The following is a 20,187-nucleotide window of genomic DNA, read 5'->3' as shown; positions in this document are numbered from 1 at the left end:
TTACCCGCGCTTTGCCGCAGTCTTAAAGGGACCGCGCCCCGTGCATGCAAACAATATGTACAAACACAGAAATCACTAACAGACTGGTACAAGCTTAGGTTGGAGTCAAACCACATTAAAGGGAATTATGTACAGTTGCTCAGAGTCCCTCAGTGGCTCTGCCACATGCGCCCCCCGAGAATTCTCTTTAACTGAAAAATTCAAACGGTGAGGGGCTCTGACAAGCCTGTCAGAACGACTCCTGTACTCCCGAAGCGGAGGCTGCTGGACGGCTGGCGGTCGAGCGGGTGATTGCACTTGATCCAGTGTGACGACGATGGGTGGCCGACCTCGTCTTGGCGGCTGTGCTGTCTCGACGGTGTTGTGTATGTCCCTTTAAGGGAATAACTGGTCTTAGACTGCAGTACCGGCAGTGACCACCCCTGTATAAAAGGCCCCAGCAGGCTTCTGTAGTTTCAGTTTCAAGCTGCCTCTTGTTCAGTAAAGTACCTGTTAAACTGTTCTCCCGAAGTCCGTGTATTATTGAGGCGCGGACTTTACAGTGGCGACGAGTAAGTTCGAACTCACCTACAGTGTGGCATCATCTCACGGGCATCTCGCCTGAAAGGAAGGTCCTGGAAGGTTGTAGCCTGAGCAACGGGCGTCGACCGAGGGCAACCGCCCAAAGAATCCATCGGTGTTTGGAGAATTGCGGGAGAGACTGTGGTTCCAGCGATTAGTGCTGGTAGCAGGTAGTGCGCTGACCCTTCCGGACTGCGGCGGGCTCAAGCTCGATCGAGCGGCTCTATAAATCGGGCCGCGCAGTGTCGCCGGGAAAAGAAAACAAGAGAGAGAGGGTGGAGCGCACAGGGCGCGGTCGGTGCTCGAGAACAGGACAGCGGAGAGAAACTAAACGGGGGGGAAGGAAAGCGAGATGCGCCAAAGCTGCGGGTCGCCGCCATTACCCCGTAGAATGCTAGGAGCAGCGTGGCAGTAAGGGGAAGAAGCAAAAGCGCGGGAGGCGCCATTTTATCCCGTTGGGGAAGAAGCAAAAGCGCGGGAGGCGCCATTTTATTCCATTGGGGAAGAAGCAAAAGCGCGGGAGGCGCCATTTTAAATCGGCCAAGATGCCAATAAGTGGCAGTATCACTGCTTTCGACAACGAGGTAGAAGACTGGACCACGTATGTGGAAAGAATTGAAGTGTACTGCAAGGCAAATGAGGTGGCCGATGGAAAGAGGGCGTTGGTATTATTAAATCTGATGGGTGCGAGTACGCACGGCCTATTGCGGAATTTAATTACCCCAGCTAAACCAATGGAGAAAAGTTTTGAGGAGAATGTTCATATCTTACAGGAACATCTAAGCCCTACACCACTGCTGACAGCAGAAAGATTCAAGTTCCATAAAAGAAACCAGCACAAAGATGAGAGCAATGCTGACTATCTTACGGGACTACGCAAGTTATTGAAGCACTGCCAGTTCGGAGCAGGACTGGCAGACACCTTACGGGATAAGTTTGTCTGCAGGCTCCAGAGTGAAGGAACCCAGAAACGACTACTTTCAAAAAAGGACCTGACGCTAGAACAGGCTTTCAGCGTGGCAGTATCCTACAAAGCAGCAGCATGGGGAGCTGCGGAAATACAACAGAAACCACAAGAATACAGCACTAACGAAAAGGCATATGGAGCCGAAAAGTGCTATCGCTGCGGCAGAACAACCCATGAGCAGAAGGACTGCTGGTTTAAAGACAAAATATGCAGGCAATGCGGGAAAATGGGACATATAGCACGAGTCTGCAGGTCGGGAAAGAAGACCAACACGACAAGGACTACTAAGGAACAGTACAGGAAAGTAAAGAAACTGACAGATAGTAGTTCAGAAGATCAGGAGAGTGATAAGGACTCCGGGAGCAGGCGACTAAGTTGTTTAAAGTTACACAACGTGATCGCAAAAGAAGATCACCGAACCATTTGGGTCACCCTCATGATAGCAGGGTCCCCAGTGAAGATGGAATTGGGCACAGGATCAGCCCTAACTGTCATGAATCAACGAGACTATGAGCGGCTATTCTCACACATACCCTTAAAGGACACGTCCATTGTATTGAAGACATACATGGGGCAAAAGGTCTACCCAGGAGGAAAAATAAGGGTGCCAGTTGAATATAACGGAAAGGAAACACAGAAACTATACATGTATATATTACGAGATGGAGGACCACCATTATTGGGATGTGAATGGATCCGAAGACTACAATTGGATTGGCATTCCATTCTGGCACTAACTGTGACTGACAAAAAAGATGATGACGTCGCACCTGGACGTCTGTCACAAATTCTATCTGACGCGGAAGAGGTGTTCCAACAAGGACTTGGGACTCTAAAAGGAGTAAAGGCAACCATAAAGATTGAGGATAAAGCAACCCCAAAATTTTTCAAGGCCAGACCGGTGCCATACGCGATACGCCCAGCTGTGGAAGCTGAACTGGAGAGTCTGGAGCATTCGGGGGTGCTGTCTAAGGTGGACTGGAGCGAGTGGGCCACACCCATCGTTCCTGTAATGAAGAAAGCATTGAGCAGCACGCCTGGGGAGCCAAGGAAGGTTCGCATCTGTGGGGACTTCAAGGTGATTGTGAACCCAGTCCTGCACACAGTACAGTATCCACTTCCGCGGATAGAAGATATTTTCGCCTCACTATCTGGAGGGAAACGTTTTACAAAGATTGACCTGGCTCAAGCGTATCTACAAATGGAGGTGGAAGAAGCATCTAGGAAATACCTCACGATAAACACTCACAAAGGCCTTTACCAGTACAATCGACTGGTATTTGGGGTAGCATCGGCCCCGGCTATGTGGCAGAGGGCAATGGAACAAGTCCTGCAAGGGATCCCGGGGACCCAGTGTTATTTGGACGACATCCTGGTTACGGGCAAAAATGACAATGAACACCTTGCCAACCTGGAACAGGTGCTCACGAGATTGCAGGAATATGGGCTACGAGCCAACCGTCCCAAATGCAAGTTCTTCAGGAGACAAATCTCGTATTGTGGCCACATGATTGATGAGGAAGGGTTGCATAAGTCGCCGGACAAGATTGAGGCTGTAGTCAAGGCTCCAGCACCAGAAAATGTGTCGCAACTGAGGTCGTTCCTCGGGTTGGTGAACTACTGCCATAAGTTCTTGCCGAATTTATCTACAATTCTGCACCCACTGAACGCCCTCCTTCAAACTGGTGTAACATGGAAATGGAGTGATGAGTGTAAGCGTGCCTTTCAGGAATGTAAATGCCAAATCACTTCAAAAGAAGTATTGGCCCACTACAACCCAACACTACCGATTCGGTTGGCATGTGATGCGTCACCTTACGGCATTGGAGCGGTGCTGTCACACAAATTCCGTGACAGTTCAGAGAGGCCAATAATAGCCTTTGCATCGCGCTCGCGAACCGCAGCCGAGCGTAACTACGCCCAGATTGACAGGGAGGCCCTCAGCCTGGTGTGGGGGGTGAAGAAGTTCAATCACTATCTGCACGGGCAGAAATTCACCCTACTGACTGATCATCAACCCCTGGTCTCAATTTGTAACCCAAAGAAGGGCGTTCCGGTGATGACGGCGCAACGGCTGCAAAGATGTTCACTTTTTCTAGGGGCACATCAGTATGACATAGAGTACAAAGGTACGAAACAACATGGAAACGCTGATGGGCTGTCGCGCCTACCGTTGCCTACGGCGGAAGAAGCACCTGCAGTGGACCCGGTGGAGATATTCCATGCGACCATAGTCGAATGTTTGCCTGTTACAAACGCAAGTATTGAGAAGGAAACCCGAAATGACCCGACACTCTCTCGGGTCTATGATTTGACGGTGAAGGGATGGCCAGCATATGGCGACTCACTGTTGCCAGCATTCTCGCCAAGGAGGGAACAGCTGTCAGTGTGCCGGGGAACCTTGATGTGTGGATCCCGAGTGGTAATTCCACCCAAGTTGAGAGACAGAGTACTCAATGAGCTTCACGAGGGTCATCTGGGAGAGGTAAAAATGAAGAGCCTAGCCAGGGCATTTGTGTGGTGGCCGGGAATCGATAAACAAATCGAGGATATGACCAAGAGATGCACAGGATGCCAGAAGGTCCAAAACGCTCCACCACAGGCCCCGCTACATCCATGGGAGTGGCCCTCATCTCCATGGCAACGGGTACACATTGATTTCGCTGGTCCATTTATGGACTCAATGTTTCTAATCGCTGTGGACACCCATTCGAAATGGCCAGAGGTCATTAAAATGTCCTCCACCACCACGGAGAAAACTATTGCAGTCCTAAGGACCATCTTCGGCAGGAATGGGTTGCCAGAACAGATCTGTTCCGACAATGGCCCACAGTTTGTGTCTGAGGATTTCCGGAGGTTCCTGAAGAATAATGGGGTGAAACATTACACATCTGCCCCATATCATCCAGCCACAAATGGATTGGCTGAGAGGTTTGTTCAGACCTTTAAAAAGGCCATAAAGGCAATGTATAATGACGACATACCACTGCAACACAAGGTGGATAACTTCCTGTTTGCTTACCGGAATGCGACACATGCAGTAACCAACCAAACTCCAGCCGTACTGTTTTTCAACCGGAGACTAAGATGTCGCTTGGATTTGCTCAAACCAAACATAAGACGAGATGTTGAGGATAAGCAGTTCCAGCACATAAATGAGAAGCCAACCAGGAGCTTCAAGATAGGGCAACCAGTCTTGGCACGCGACTACCGAACAGAAAAACGGCAGCCAGGCACGATATGCACACAGCAGGGACCACTAATGTACACAGTGGATGTTGGAGAGAGCATCGTGAGACGCCATGCTGACCAGATTCTAGAGTCACAGGAACAAGCCAAACCTGTACCACAAGCATGTGCACCTGGTAATGAGCCCAAAGTACAGATTGCGTCTACCTCAGAAGCAGGGGTATTGGAAGCTGACGAACCAACCAATGACAATGAGCCAGAATTGACTCCACCGTCAGAACAGGATACTCGAGAAAGGCGCTATCCAGTCCGGATCAGGAAGCCTCCTCAAAGACTGAACTTATAAATGACTATTCCAGTTGATGTATATATTACTGAGAAAATTGAAATTGTGATTAGTTATTATTTAGTTGTTAAATGAATGTTATGTACTGTTTATCTAAAAGGGGAGGAATTGTTGTGTATGTCCCTTTAAGGGAATAACTGGTCTTAGACTGCAGTACCGGCAGTGACCACCCCTGTATAAAAGGCCCTAGCAGGCTTCTGTAGTTTCAGTTTCAAGCTGCCTCTTGTTCAGTAAAGTACCTGTTAAACTGTTCTCCCGAAGTCCGTGTATTATTGAGGCGCGGACTTTACAGACGGGGCGGTCAAGGTCCAAGTGTGCCGGCTTTAAACGGTCGACTGAAATGTGGTCTGGTTTACCACCGACATCGACCTTGAAGTTCTTGTCTCCTGCCTCTAACACCCAGAAAGCACCAGTATACGGAGCCTTGAGCGGATCCCGATGCGCATCGTGGCAGATGAAAACGTATTCAGCCTTTTTAAGCTCTGTGGGCACGTACGATCACTGAAACCCGTGGCGCGACGTGGGGACCGGTGTGAAACATCTGGCCACCTCCTGGTGACTGTTAAGCTGGCCCGATGCGGACCATGGCTCCGTCGGCGTTGGCAGGAAATCCCCTGGGACTCGCAGCGGCTGACCATAAACCAACTCTGCAGAGGAAGAGTGAAGGTCTTCTTTGGGAGCCGTGCGAAGGCCCAACAGAACCCACGGTAGCTTGTCCACCCATCCAGCATCCTGGAGGCTGGCCCTCAGTGCGGCTTTCAGCGATCTGTGAAAATGTTCACAGAGGCCATTCGCTTGAGGGTGGTAGGCTGTAGTGCGGTGCAATTTGACGCCGAGTCCCTGAGCCACCGCATTCCAGAGTTCGGAGGAAAACTGTGGTCCTCGATCCAAAGAAATGTCAGCGGGCACTCCAAAATGGGCGACCCAGGAATAAATGAGCGCCCTGGCCACGTCCGCCGAAGTAATGGATGACAGGGGCACCGCTTCTGGCCATCTGGTGGTGCGGTCTACCATGGTCAGAATGTGAGAAAAACCATGGGAAGGTGGAAGTGGTCCCACCAGGTCCACATTGACGTGGGCAAAACGCCGCTCCGGAACCGTGAAGGTGGCCAATGGGGCCTTGAAGTGGCGCTGTACCTTGGCCTTTTGGCAGACGACGCAGGTGTTGGCCCAGTCATGGACATTCTTATGCATGCCGTGCCAAACGAATTTAGCTGACATGAGCTCCTGCGAGGCCTTCATCCCTGGGTGTGACAACCCATATATGGCATCGAAAACCTTGCGGCGCCAGGCGGCCGGCACGACAGGGCGAGTGTCCCGTACGGAGACGTCACACAGCAGCGTGGTACCTGCCGAATGGAACGCGATGTCGGCTAACTGGAGACTCGTGATGTTGGCTCGGTAAGCCTGAACTTCTGGGTCCGAGACTTGGTCCGCCGCCATGAAGGCGTAGTCGATGCCCAGGTGGACTGCATTGACAGTCGCGCGGGCGAGGCAGTCTGCCAACAGGTTGTCCTTACCGGCCACATGCTGGATATCCGTAGTAAATTCGGATATGTAAGTCAGCTGACGCTGCTGTCGGGATGACCACGGTTCGGCGGTCTTGGCCATGGCAAAGGTGAGTGGCTTGTGGTCCACAAAAGCGGTGAAAGGACGTCCTTCCAGCAGGAACCGAAAATGGCGGATGGCCAGAAAAAGGGCTAGCAACTCCCGGTCGAAAGTGCTATAGGATCTTTTGTTCCGTCTAAGTTGTCGGCTGAAGAACGCCAACGGCTGCCATGTCCCGTTCACCCATTGCTCCTGTACGGCGCCGATTGCGTAGTCTGACGCGTCGGTGGTGAGGGCGATGGTGGCTCCTGGTAATGGGTGTGCCAGCATGGTCGCGCTGGCTAAGGCGCTTTTGGTGTCGGCGAACGCTCGGTCCATGTCAACCGACCAGTCTACCGGGTCCCTGTCAGTCCTGCCCTTGAGGGCCTCGTACAGGGGCTGCATGAGCAGTGCTGCCTTAGGCACGAAACGGTGATAAAAGTTTACCATGCCTAGGAATTCTTGCAGGGCCTTTATGTTCTGCGGGCGTGGAAAGGATGTCACCGCCTCTACCTTCGAAGGTAAAGGAACCGCTCCCTCTGAGGTGATGCGATGCCCCAGGAAATCGATTTGTTGCAGGCCAAACTGGCACTTAGCCGGGTTGATAATCAGGCCGTGTTGGCTGAGGCGTCGAAACAGGGAGCGTAGGTGACAGAGATGTTCCTCTTTGGTAGAGCTGGCGACCAGAATGTCATCCAGATAGATGAAGATGAAGTTGAGGTCCCGCAGCACGGAATCCATCAGGCGCTGGAAAGCCTGGGCGGCGTTCTTTAAGCCAAACGGCATGCGCAGAAATTCGAAGTGGCCGAATGGGGTGATGACCGCGGTCTTCTGGACATCCTGTGGATGCACTGGGACCTGGTGGTAGCCCCAGACGAGGTCGACTTTGGAGAAGAAGTTGCTTCCTGCCAAATGGGCAGAGAAATCTTGGATGTGGGGGATCGGGTACCGATCCGGAGTGGTGGCGTCGTTCATGCATCGATAGTCGCCGTAAGGTCGCCATCCGCCGCCAGGCTTTGGAACGATATGAAGGGGTAAAGACCAGGGACTATTCGACTGGCGAATAATCCCTAAACGTTCCATGGTGGCGAACTCCGCCTTTGCAACTGCCAGCTTGCCAGGATCCAGGCGCCGAGCTCGCGCATAGACCGGGGGACCGTTGGTGGTGATGTGGTGTTCCACACCATGTTTCGTGGCTGTGGAAGAGAACGTGGGTCTCGTCAGGTCAGGAAATTCTGCGAGCAGACGGGCGAACTCGTCGGGAGTCGGGAAAGCACAGGCGACCGTGCGTGACGTAGTGTTACTGCGGTAACAAGGGATGGAATTGAAGATTGCCGCGTTGATGAACCGCCGGTTTTTCACGTCGACCAGGAGGCTGTTGGCGCACAGGATATCCGCGCCGAGAATGGATTGAGAAACCTTGGCCGCAACGAACTCCCAGTGAAAACGTTGCCCCCCGAAGCAAACCTCCACACGCCGTCTGCCGAACGTCCGAATCGCTCCGCCATTGGCCGCTTGAAGGGTGAGGCCGTGCTTCCCTGCCTGAACATCGAGGGGGGAAGCTGGCAATATGCTGCACTGCGCTCCGGTGTCGCACAGAAGACGACGGCCGGAGAGCGTGTCGGTAATGAAAAGCAGCTTGCCCGCGTTGCCGATCGCCATGGCGGCCGCGGGGCGCCCATTAGACCCGTTCCTCATTATTCGCAGTTGTTTTTTTGGGGGGGAAGCTGCAGGGAGGACGGCACCGTCTTACCTTCGCGCCGAACTGCGCGTGGTAGAAACACAGCCCTGTTGACTGACGAGCTGTGGCGGCGTCTGTGGGGGAGGAGTGCCTCGTGGCGGCTTCCGCGGGGGATGGGCGCCTCGTGGCAGTGCAGTACTGCTGCGTGACCACGAATATTCTGCCCGCCTCTGCCGCGAGTGCCGCGCAGTCTTCTACCTCGGATCTGGCCAGGGCAGCTTGCACCTGCTCAGGCAGCTGGCTGAGGAATAGTTCCCGGAAAAGGAAGCATTCCGGTTCGGAGCCCAGGTGTGTGAGCATTTGGCTCATCAATTCCAAAGGCTTGGAGTCCCCCAGCCCAGGCATGGCGAGCAATCGACATGCGCGCTCTGATTTAGTGAGCCCGAATACTTGCAGCAACCGCGCCTTGATGGTATCATACTTGCCCTCTGTTGAAGGGTTCTCGAGGAGGCTGATGATCCGCAAGGTGGTGGAGCTTTCGAGTGCCGAGACCACATAGAGGTATTTAGTTTGATCTGCAACGATGCCGCTCAGAGCGAACTGGGCTTCGACCTGGATGAACCACGAGGTCGCCTGCTGCTCCCAGAACTGCGGTAGCTTCAACGAAATGGCGTTGGCCTCCATGTAGTGTTCTTTTTGCGAAAAATGTTCGCAAAAGACGGGGTCACCAATGCAGGAATTGCCAAATTCCTATCTAAGAACTGAGGTCGACTCAGGCGATCAAACAAACAAGTTTTAATGCAGAACTAACGAGTTTAAACAGTTTGTCGAGATCGATACAGGAGAACCACGAAAACAGGTCTTTGCTGGTCGGAGGCGCCACGAGGACTGCCAGGGCAGTCCCGTGGATGGCGTCATGACGTCATCACGTTTCTCCCGCGCTTGGGTGGTCATGTGACTAGCGGCATGACGTCATCGCGTTTACCCGCGCTTTGCCGCAGTCTTAAAGGGACCGCGCCCCGTACATGCAAACAGTATGTACAAACACCGAAATCACTAACAGACTGGTACAGGATTAGGTTGGAGTCAAACCTCGTTAAAGGGAATTATGTACAGTTGCTCAAAGTCCCTCAGTGGCTCTGCCACAATATCTTCTATGTTTCTATGTTTCCGTTGTTCCTTACTCCTCCCCATTGCTAATCTAAATCTTATGATACGATGATCACTCGTACCCAAGTGTTCTCCCACAGACATTGGTCAACCTGGCCCACCTCATTCCCCAGCACTAGATCCAGCAATGCCTCCTTCCTAGTTGGGCCAAGAACATATTGGTCAAGGAAATTCTCCTGCACACATTTCAGAAATTCCTCTTACTCCTTTCGCTTTACCCTTCTGAAGGGATAATTATAGTCCTAGCCCTTTTGGGCTATTCCAGATCAGGCGTATTCCCCAGACGTTCACCTTCAACTTAAGTTAGAGATAGCCGAATTCCATAAGACGCTTAAATGCGTCAGAGGTTCAGGCTATCTCTCCCTAAAGGAAAGGAACGACTGAAGATGTTACCGTCCTCCAGATAGTACTATTACTAAGTTGAACTAGACTGCAACCTTCTGGAAATTATAAGGGTCCGGAATACCCCCCAGAATTCTGCAACTCCTTACAAAAGAGTGTACAGAATTTGTGGGTTCGTGAGTCTATACAGAATTACTCTTTGGTACAATTCTAAAAATATATAGTTTTATTTAAAAGCCGACATTCAGTTAACATCTGTTGAATCAGTCGCAACATTAACAATTCAAAATACAATTAGCTTACATTTCTTATTTCTCAGAGATCCTTATTCTCTCAAATCTTTACTTCGTTACATTTCTTATTTCTTACTTATTTCTAAATCCAGAACATCCACCAAAATCAATCTGACTTCCCGAGACTCATAGTTAAAGACTTACAGAGATGCCTCTGGAAAGTTGAGAAGCACCCTGCCCATTCAGCGAGTTCTGACTTCTGTTAAAAAGGTCTTATTTTTATACCCTTTTGGCATTAGTTTCTTCTTTGATGTTCTCTGCTGATGTCAGCTATTTCGAATGCTTTCTATTTACTATCAATTCTACTATTGCAGGCATACTTCTTTCTCTACCTTTAGGTGTTCCAAAAACCATCATAAAAACAATGACAGCTGTGGTTTTTGTTTGATGTCATTCTTACAAAATGCTTTCCATTCAATTCTTAATATTGGCTTAACTGCTTTTTAGCAGACATTTTGACTCCGTTCTGCTTGAAGTTTAATACAAACACAATGCAATTGCTTGGTGTCATCTATTTGATGTCATGTCTTCAAAGCCTTGTTGGTATGGTTTTTACTATATCTAAATTAAAGACAATTTGACCAGGGTGTTTTATGCATTTCTAACTATCTCAATTGGTTGCATATTTAATCGTGTTTCCTGTCATCCAAGTTTAACATAAAACTATTTGACCAGCAGTTGTTTCTTTACTTGATGTCATGTTTTCAAAGGGATATGCCTCTTTTAATGTTTGTGTTTCTGTTTCAACGTGTTAGCTCCTAACAATACAATACAATACAATACAAATCGCTTTATTGGCATGATAAGGTACATCTTATGTTGCCAAAGCATCAAAATACATTTATGGTTGAACACATAAACGCGGTTCCATTCATACAGTGTATAAACAGGTATATCCCTGAGTTTATAGATATACATTCGCCTTGTTTACATATACTCTATCCTAACACTTAAACTGGGCCTTCTCATTGTGTTCGTTGCAAACTCTAGACCTTTCGGAAGCACCAATGGTTTGCTTTAATCTTTCATTGTTTTAGAATATTTAACTAATTCTCATTTCAAAGCTTGTTTACAACTTTGTTATCAACTGATCTTTATCTCAGAAGCCTGTATTCTGTTCACAGCCTTTTCTGCTGAGACTTGTGTCTTTTAAACCCAGTATGTCTTTTATTAATAACTAGCTGAAGTGCCCGGCGGTGCCGAGGCTTTTTTGAGGGCATGTTGTTGTTGGAAGAGAGAGAGAAAGCGACTGGGGGGAAGAGAGAGAGTGACTGGGGGGAAGAGAGAGAGAGCGACTGGGGGGGAAGAGAGAGAGTGACTGGGGGGAAGAGAGAGAGCGAGTGGGGGTAAGAGAGAGAGCGACTGGGGGGAAGAGAGAGAGCGACTGGAGGGGAAGAGAGAGCGACTGGGGGGGAAGAGAGAGAGCGACTGGGGGGAAGAGAGAGAGCGACTGGGGGGAAGAGAGAGAGCGACTGGGGGGAAGGGAGAGAGCGACTGGGGGAAGAGAGAGAGCGACTGGGGGTAAGAGAAAGATCGACGGGGGGAAGAGAGAGAGCGACTGGGGGGAAGAGAGAGAGCGACTGGGGGGAAGGGAGAGAGCGACTGGGGGAAGAGAGAGAGCGACTGGGGGGAAGAGAGAGAGCGACTGGGGGGAAGAGAGAGAGTGACTGGGGGGAAGAGAGAGAGCGACTGGGGGGGTGAGAGAGAGCGACTGGGGGGAAGAGAGAGAGCGACTGGGGGGGAGAGAGAGAGCGACGGGGGAGAGAGAGAGCGACTGGGGGGAAGAGAGAGAGCGACTGGGGGGGAGAGAGAGAGCGACTGGGGGGAGAGAGAGAGAGCGACTGGGGGAAGAGAGAGCGACGGGGGGGAAGGGGGGAAGGGGGGGAGGAAGGGAAGGGGGGAGGAAGGGGAGGGGGAGGAAGGGGAGGGGGAGGGGGGAGGAAGGGGAGGGGGAGGGGGGGAGGAAGGGGAGGGGGAGGGGGGAGGAAGGGGAGGGGGGAGGAAGGGGAGGGGGGGAGGAAGGGGAGGGGGAGGGGGAGGAAGGGGAGGGGAGGGGGGAGGAAGGGTAGGGGAGGGGGGGAGGAAGGGGAGGGGGAGGAAGGGGAGGTGGAGGGGGAAGGGGAGGGGGAGGAGGGGGAGGAAGGGGAGGGGGAGGAAGGGGAGGTGGAGGGGAAGGGGAGGGGGAAGGGGAAGGGGAGGGGGAGGGGGGAGGGGGGAGGGGGAAAGGTGGGGGAAGGAGGGGGGGAGAAAGGGAGGGGGGGGAGCCAGCAGACCCTCTCCCCTCTGCCGGCGATGGCTCCGCTGAGCTCCGTGCCGCCCCATGCACTGACATGGCGCAGCTGAGCCCCGCCCCCCGGTCAGCCCGAGCCCCGCCCCTGGTCAGCCCGAGCCCCACCCCCCCTCCCGAGGCCGGGCCTGAGGCAGCTTGAGACGGCCGGTTGTGGCTGGCTGGGCCCGGTTGCTGGGATAACCCTCCTCCCCTCTCCGCCCTCCCGATCTCCGGGGCTGGGCCTGGGCCTGAGCGGCTTGAGACGGCCGATTGCAGCTGGCGTGCCCGGTTGCCGGGATAACCCTCTCCGCTCCCGAGCCCCACCCCTCCAAGCCCCGCCCCCCCCGCTAACCTGTTCGCTTCCCTCTGCCCGCGCTCTGTGGGCCCTGTGTGGAGGTGCGCATGCGCCGTGCAGCGCGAGCGCGAATGAAGCGTGAGCAGCTTGCAGTGAGCCCAGCCAGCCTTTACCAAGATGGCTGGCCGCTGGTTCGGAATCGGGCCCAGCGGGACGGCCGGTGCGTAGCTCGGGCGTGGCTGGGCAACAGACGCCTAGGCTTCGAGGCCTGCCTGCAAAAACGGTGAAAGGTAGGAAAATTATAGAGGTTAGAGAAAAGATTTACAAATGAATTAACTTTTTTAAAAAACAATTTGTGTTTTAAAAGCGACTTTTTTTTTGCTGGAAATGTAGATTTGAAAAGAAACACGCAGAAAGCGGGAAAAAGAAATGAAGAGTTTGGAATCAAGATGGCGGCCACTCACCTCGGTTCAGAATGATAAGGCCCGCCCACTCACGCACCGATTGGTCAACCATCAGGCCACTGAAGCGTAGGATTGGTCAATCGTCCTGTCACTCGACTGTAGGATGGCCCGCCCGCACATGCAATGAACCCACCCCCGTGACGCAGCGATTGGTCGACCGTCGGGTCGCTCGACCGTACGATTGGTCAACCTTCACGTCACTCGATGCTAATGAGCGGATAATGAGCAGAATTTTGAACGTTTTTGGATACCGTCGGCACAAGTTTTGTCTGACGAAAAAGTAAGTATGCCTACAAGAGTCCCCTAATCATGAGCTTTCTTTTGATATAACACATGTGTAGGTATGCTCTATAACTTTTGATTGTATAGCCGGACAGACAGACAGACAGAGAGACAGAGAGACAGACAGACAGAGAGACATGGGGCTAGATTTTCAGTTGCTTGCGCCAGCAGTTAGCGCCTTAAGAGAAGTGATTTCCGGGCGCTATGCGTGTAGCGCCCGGGCGCAGCGCAGTTTGCGCTCCGCCCCAAATTAAGTTGCCCGTTAGCGCCGGCGCAAAGTTTAGCGCCCGCCCGGATGCGCGCGCAGAAAATGACGTCACATCCTCGTGCAACGCCCTTTGGCCGCCCCGATTCCAAACTTCAGTCGGACCGCCCCATTGTGCGGCGGACGGCCGGAGCGTTTGGAAAAAGGAACGCAACACAACCAGCGCGGGCCCCGGGGGGCGCTAATTAAAGGGAACGTCCTCTCCAGTATAAAGGCCATCCTTTTTTCAGAAAACAGTCTTGTGCAACGCATTTCTGGAGACACAACAAGGAGGATAGCTAACTGGTTTCAAGCAGCAAGAGGCAGGTATTTTTGGACTCAGGCAATAGCGCTGCAAGTGGCCATTTGGAAATTAGACTGTTTGCCAGGATTTGATGGGGGCTGCATGGGGTGCCAACGCGCAGCTGCAGCGCCATATCCGTAGGGCTCGCAGACGCATTGTGAGAGGGGCAGCCCTGGCTAGAGGCAGAGGGGGCTACAGGCGTCGGCCACGTAGGCCTTACCCAGTCAGGCTATACCGCCAGCAGCGCTCCTACCTAAACATGAGTGCCGCGCGATGTGTTAGAAGGCTCCGATTCCGAAAGGAGGTGATTGCAGAGATCTGCCACCTGCTTCACCGAGATCTGCGGCCAAAGCTCAGGTGCAGGACGTCTCTGTCGGTGGAAGTGAAGGTGACGGTGGCATTGAACTTCTATGCCACCGGCTCCTTCCAATACGCTGCTGGGGACATAGCAAACATCTCCCAGTATGGCGCGCATCGCTGCATCCGCCACGTGACCGAAGCACTGTTCAGAAGGAGAAGCCAATTCATCTCCTTCCCCATGGCCCTCGAGAGCCAGCATCAGCGCGCATTGGGATTTGCCAGACTCGGGGAATTCCCCTTGGTGCAGGGCGCCATTGACTGTACGCATGTGGCTTTGCGGGCCCCTCTGGAGCATGGCGAGCAGTATCGCAACAGGAAGGGCTACCATTCTCTGAATGTGCAGCTGGTATGTGACCACAAGCAGCGCATCATGGCAGTCAATGCCAGCTTCCCAGGCAGCAGCCACGATGCCTTTATCCTGCGGCAGAGTACTGTGCATGACATGTTCCAGGCACAGCCTCCCCCAAGAGGATGGCTCATCGGGGACAAAGGCTATCCTTTGTGCACCTGGCTCATGACCCCGCTCCGCGCGCCCAGGACCGCTGCTGAAGAGGCCTACAACGAGAGCCATCAAACCACCCGCAACATCATCGAGCTAACTATTGGGGTCCTCAAGCAGCGGTTCCGCTGCCTTGATCGCTCCGGAGGAGCTCTCCAGTATTCGCCGGACCGGGTCTCCCAATTTGTGGTGGTTTGCTGCATGCTACACAACCTGGCTATCCGCAGGACTCAGGCACTGCCACCTGACGTTGGACCAGCACCTCAGGAGGAGGAGCAGGAGGAGCATGAGGAGGAGGAGGAGGAGCAGGAGTACGTTCCCAGGAGGGAGCGACCAGGGCCAAGGCCGCACGACGCCACCTTATTACACGGTACTTCTAAGCCCCCTGTCAGGGAATGGCCAGGGGCCATGAGGGAAGATGAATGCAGCCGCTCCGCAAGCCCTCAGCCGGCGAAGCCAACAAACACTAAGAAGAACAACCATGGAGACTGCATGAATAAAGATAATTTTTTATTGCACAAAAATGAAAAGCCCTTCCCACATGAATCCCCAAAAACAATAAACGGGCCCCACAAAAAGCCCAACAAACGACTCACTCGCACAAACTGGGGAGGAGCCACTCCACCTTTATTGAAACCAGGCCTCAACGTCGGCCTAACGCAAAAAATAAGCCCTCCAAAAGCACAACCATGGGCAAAATAAAGATGGCCACCGCCATATTAAAGGAAAGCTGGCCACACCCTCTACTGAGTGGCCCGCGAGGGCGAGACCTTGGCCAGCATTTTGCCTCCCCTGCCCTGCCTGCTGCTCCTTCGCAAGCTCTGCCCAGTGGCTGCTGCGAGGCTGGGGGAAGGCGCCTGAGGCTCAGATGCCCTTCCGCCAGATGCCGCTGGGGGGCGGCCTACACGGCGTTTGGGCCTCGAGGGGCCGTCTGCTGAGTGGCGCACCTGAGCCTGGCCACCATCAGCTGCAGCCGCTTGCCGTTGATGCCCCAGAGGGGGAATGGCGGCGACGGATGGCGCAATGTGGGCCAGCTGGCGTCTGGGATGCGCTGGCTGGTGCTGTGGCGCGGTGGCACTCGGCCGGGCCCGCACTGCAGGATCCGCAGCAATCAGCCGACGGGCGGCTTGCTGGGATGGTCCAGCGCGGCGCCTGCCCTGGTGATGCCTGCCTGAGACAGCGCGTGTGGCAGCAGTGAGTGGCCCTGTGGTCCTGGTGTGCGCGCGCATCACATCCGCCAGGGTCTTGACGGCATCAGTCAGCATGCGGCCAGTCGCGGCAGTTGCTGCCCCGAACTCGCGCACACTGGTCGCCAGCGACTCGATGGCCTCAGGCATGCGCCCCACCACGCTCATGAGCTCCGTGTGGCGCCGGTCCGAGTCGTCGGCCATCTTATCCAGCTTCCGCACCTCCTCCGAAGTGAATGTGTCCGGACTGGAGTCGCGACTCTCCCGCTGGGGAGGAGGGGGCCGAACTAGGGGACCCTTGCCGCGTTGGTGACGGCGAGTGTGCCGAGCAGCAGCACTCCCCTCTGATCCTTCCCCCCTTTGGGGGGAAGGCCGCGGGCCACGCGCACGGCTGCTGGGTGGCTGGACGCCACTGGTCCCAGAAGCTGCATTGCCCTGCGACAGTTCCTCCAGGCACTCGTCCAGTGAGGAGGTGTCAAGCATTTCCTCCTCTCCTGCGGGACGTGACTGTTCCCCCGAAGGTCCGGCTTGCTCCTCCTCCTCCTCCTGGTCGGAGGTGCTGTCACTGGCAGCCTCAGGGTCCTGGTCGTCACCAGCTGAAAGCAGGAATGCACAAGAGTAGCTTCAGAGTGAGGAGACGGCGTCAGCGAGGGAGTTAGGACTGGTGGGATTCAGCGCATTGGTGGGACAGTGGCAAAGGAGGTAGCTCGGATGGGCCAGTGCGACGCGAGAGGGCCAAAAGGCGAGGTCCTTACCATTGCCGGGCAGTGGAGGTTCGGATACACCGCACGCTGTGGGGACAATCACACGGGCTCCCATGAGCACACACACGCGCTCCTCCAGCCGAGTGAGCTTCTGCAGCTTGGCGCGGCCACCCCTGGCACGGGCCTGGCGATTAAACGCTACTTTAGCCTGCAAGAGAAAGGACGGGCTGTAAGTGCGCAGTGAAGCCCTGATGTAGTGTGCACTGCCTCCCATGGTGGAATAGCTTGGACAGAGTGTAGCCCTGATGTAGTGTGCACTGCCTCCCATGGTGGAATAGCTTGGCCAAAGTGTAGCCCTGATGTAGTGTGCACTGCCTCCCATGGTGGAATAGCTTGGACAGAGTGAAGCCCTGATGTAGTGTGCACTGCTTCCCATGGTGGAATAGCTTGGACAGAGTGAAGCCCTGATGTAGTGTGCACTGCCTCCCATGGTGGAATAGCTTGGACAGAGTGAAGCCCTGATGTACTGTGCACTGCCTCCCATGGTGGAATAGCTTGGCCAAAGTGTAGAGTGCCGAATGGCCATTTGATGCTCATGACTGTCCCAATGCTGCTGGCTGAGGGCTGGCCAATAGGACTTTCAGGTCCCTTTGCCCATCATGTCAGGTGTACATGCAAGAATGAGGAGGAGACTGGAAAGGCTACTCACCTTCACAATCCTAGTCAGATCGTTGTTTTTTTTACGACATTGTTTGTGGGTCCTGGGGGCATCGCCGGTGAACGTCACCCTCTGGGCGATCTGCTTCCAGGCTTTGGTGTAGTCATGGTGGGTTTGATTCCTCCCACTCTCTGGAAACAAGATCTTGCGCCTCACCTCCAGAGCTGTGACCATTATGTCCAGATCACCCTCTGAGAAGCGCAGGGCACGCTGACGGGCCTTCTCTGGCGTTGCCATGACTCCCTGGGGCTGAGCAGCAGTGTTGAGGCCTCTTTGCAAGGCTGCAGTGTGCAGGGCGTGGCAGCAGACCAATTCGTCCCTTCCCCCTTTAAGAGCTGGTCGGCACCACGGGGTCTGCTGTCAGTGCAAAAATGACCGCACCCGTGCTGCGCCCCGCCTGGGCGCTATCCTCTGGACCGCCGGCTTAGCGCCTAAAGGTAGGAGTGCAACGCCTCTTTTAGCGCTCCACCACTCTCTTAAGGTGAAGCCACTGAATTTCCGGCAACGGGGCGCTACTTTGGGGCGGGCGCTAACTTCGGGCGGGCGCTAAGGTTAGCGCCCAAAACTGTCTATACTGAAAATCTAGCCCCTACTGTTTTATATATATAGACTAGCTGGAGTGCCCGGCGGTGCCGAGGCTTTTCGAGGGCATGTTGTTGTTGGAAGAGAGAGAGCGACTGGGTGGAAGAGAGAGAGCGAGTGGGGGGGAAGAGAGAGAGCGAGTGGGGGGGAAGAGAGAGAGCGAGTGGGGGGACGAGAGAGAGTGAGTGGGGGAAGAGAGAGCGAGTGGGGGGAAGAGAGAGCGAGTGGGGGGAAGAGAGAGCGAGTGGGGGGAAGAGAGAGCGAGCGAGTGGGGGGAAGAGAGAGCGCGACAGGGGGGGAAGAGCGAGAGCGACTGGCGGGGGGAAGAGAGAGAGCGCGATGGGGGAAGAGAGAGAGCGCGACGGGGGGGAAGAGAGAGAGCGCGACGGGGGGAAGGTGGCCCGATGGACCCCTGCGAAGGAAGGAAGAAGGTAAGCTCTCCCACCCCCCTCACTCTTTCCCTCCCTGTCCCACCCCTTCACTCTTTCCCTCCCTCACCCTCTCTCTCCCTCCCCATCTCTCCCTGCTTTACTCTCCCTCCCTCTCCTCACGCTCTCCCTCCCTCACCCTCTCTCTCTCCCTCCCCGTCTCTCCCTGCTTTACTCTCTCTCGCTCCCCTCCCCCACCCTCTCTCGCTCCCCCCCCACCCTCTCTCGCTCCCCCACCCTCTCTCGCTCCCCTCCCCCACCCTCTCTCTCTCCCCTCCCCCACCCTCTCTCTCTCCCCTCCCCCACCCTCTCTCTCTCCCCGCCCCCACCCTCTCTCTCTCCCCTCCCCCACCCTCTCTCTCTCCCCTCCCCCACCCCCTCTCTCTCCCCTCCCCCTCCCCTCCTCCCCCTCCCCTCCTCTCCTCCCCCTCCCCTCCTCTCTCTCCTCCCTCTCACCACCTCCCTACCCTCTCCTCCTCCCTCTCACCACCTCCCTACCCCCTCCTCCTCCCTCTCACCACCTCCCTACCCCCTCCACCTCCCTCTCACCACCTCCCTACCCTCTCCTCCTCCCTCTCACCACCTCCCTACCCCCCACCCCCTTCCTCCCTCTCCTCCCCCCTTCCTCCCCCCTCTCCCTCTCCCCTGCCCGAGCCCTCATCCCCCGCTCCAATCCCTCTTTCCGCCCCGGGGCCCGGGCCTCGGCACCTGGATGAACGCGTTCCCTCGGCCGTCACCCTGATGCCGTTGGCCGTGAGGCAAAGACATGGCCCAGCTGAGTCCAGCACCCAGGTCCGCTGGAGGTCCGCAGCCGCTGTTCATCTGCAGGCCACAAAGCACCCGAGCCCAGCGCCGGCGATGTCTCCACGGAGTTCCGTGCCCCCCCCACGCACTGACGTGGCCCCGCCCTCCCGAACTGGCTTGAAGAGCGCCGATTGCGGCTGAGAGACGGCCGGCGGGCCCGATTGCCGGGGTAACCCTTCCCGCTCCAAGCCCCGCCCGAGATCAGCACTCCCGAGAGCCCAGCCCCGCCCGCCTGAGCCGAGCGGGGAACAGAGAGACGCCGCGTCTCAGCTGTTCCTGCTGCGCGCGCACCCTTTACTAAGGTGGCGGCGATCGGGGCCGCTTGTTGACTGGGGCCGGGAGGTGCCTAGCTCGGGCGTGGGTGCGGAGGAGAGGCCGAGGCTTCGAGGCCTACCTGGAAAAACGGGGAAAGGTAGGAAAATTAATGAGATTAGATAAGTTAATTACTTTCTAAATCTTTTTTTTTAAAACAATATAAAAGCAACGTTTTTTTTAAAGACGCAGAAAGCGGGAAAAAGAAAGGAAAAGTTTGGAATCAAGATGGCGGCGACTCACCTTGGTTCAGAACGATAAGGCCCGCCCACACACGCACCGATTGGTCGACCGTCAGGTCACCAAAGCGTAGGATTGGTCAATCGTCCCGTCACTCGACTGTAGGAGGGACCGGCGGCACATGCGAGCAACCCGGCGTACGATTGGTCGACCTCGAGGTCACTCTGTCGCTAATGAGCGGATAATGAGATGCTAATGAGCGGAATGTTGAAGGTTTTTCGGATACCGTGGGCGCGATTTTTGTCCGGCCGAAACGTAAATACGCTTAAGACCGTTTTGGAAAGGTAAGCTTTCTTTCGACGTAACGCACGCGTAGGTATGCTCTATAACTTTCGAGCACATACCAGACAGACGCACAC

Source organism: Somniosus microcephalus, chromosome 7, assembly GCF_052327205.1.
Source record: "Somniosus microcephalus isolate GS21.2 chromosome 7, FLI_Smic_1.0, whole genome shotgun sequence".
In the NCBI taxonomy this organism is placed as follows: domain Eukaryota; kingdom Metazoa; phylum Chordata; class Chondrichthyes; order Squaliformes; family Somniosidae; genus Somniosus; species Somniosus microcephalus.
Note: the sequence above shows the minus strand (reverse complement) of the source record.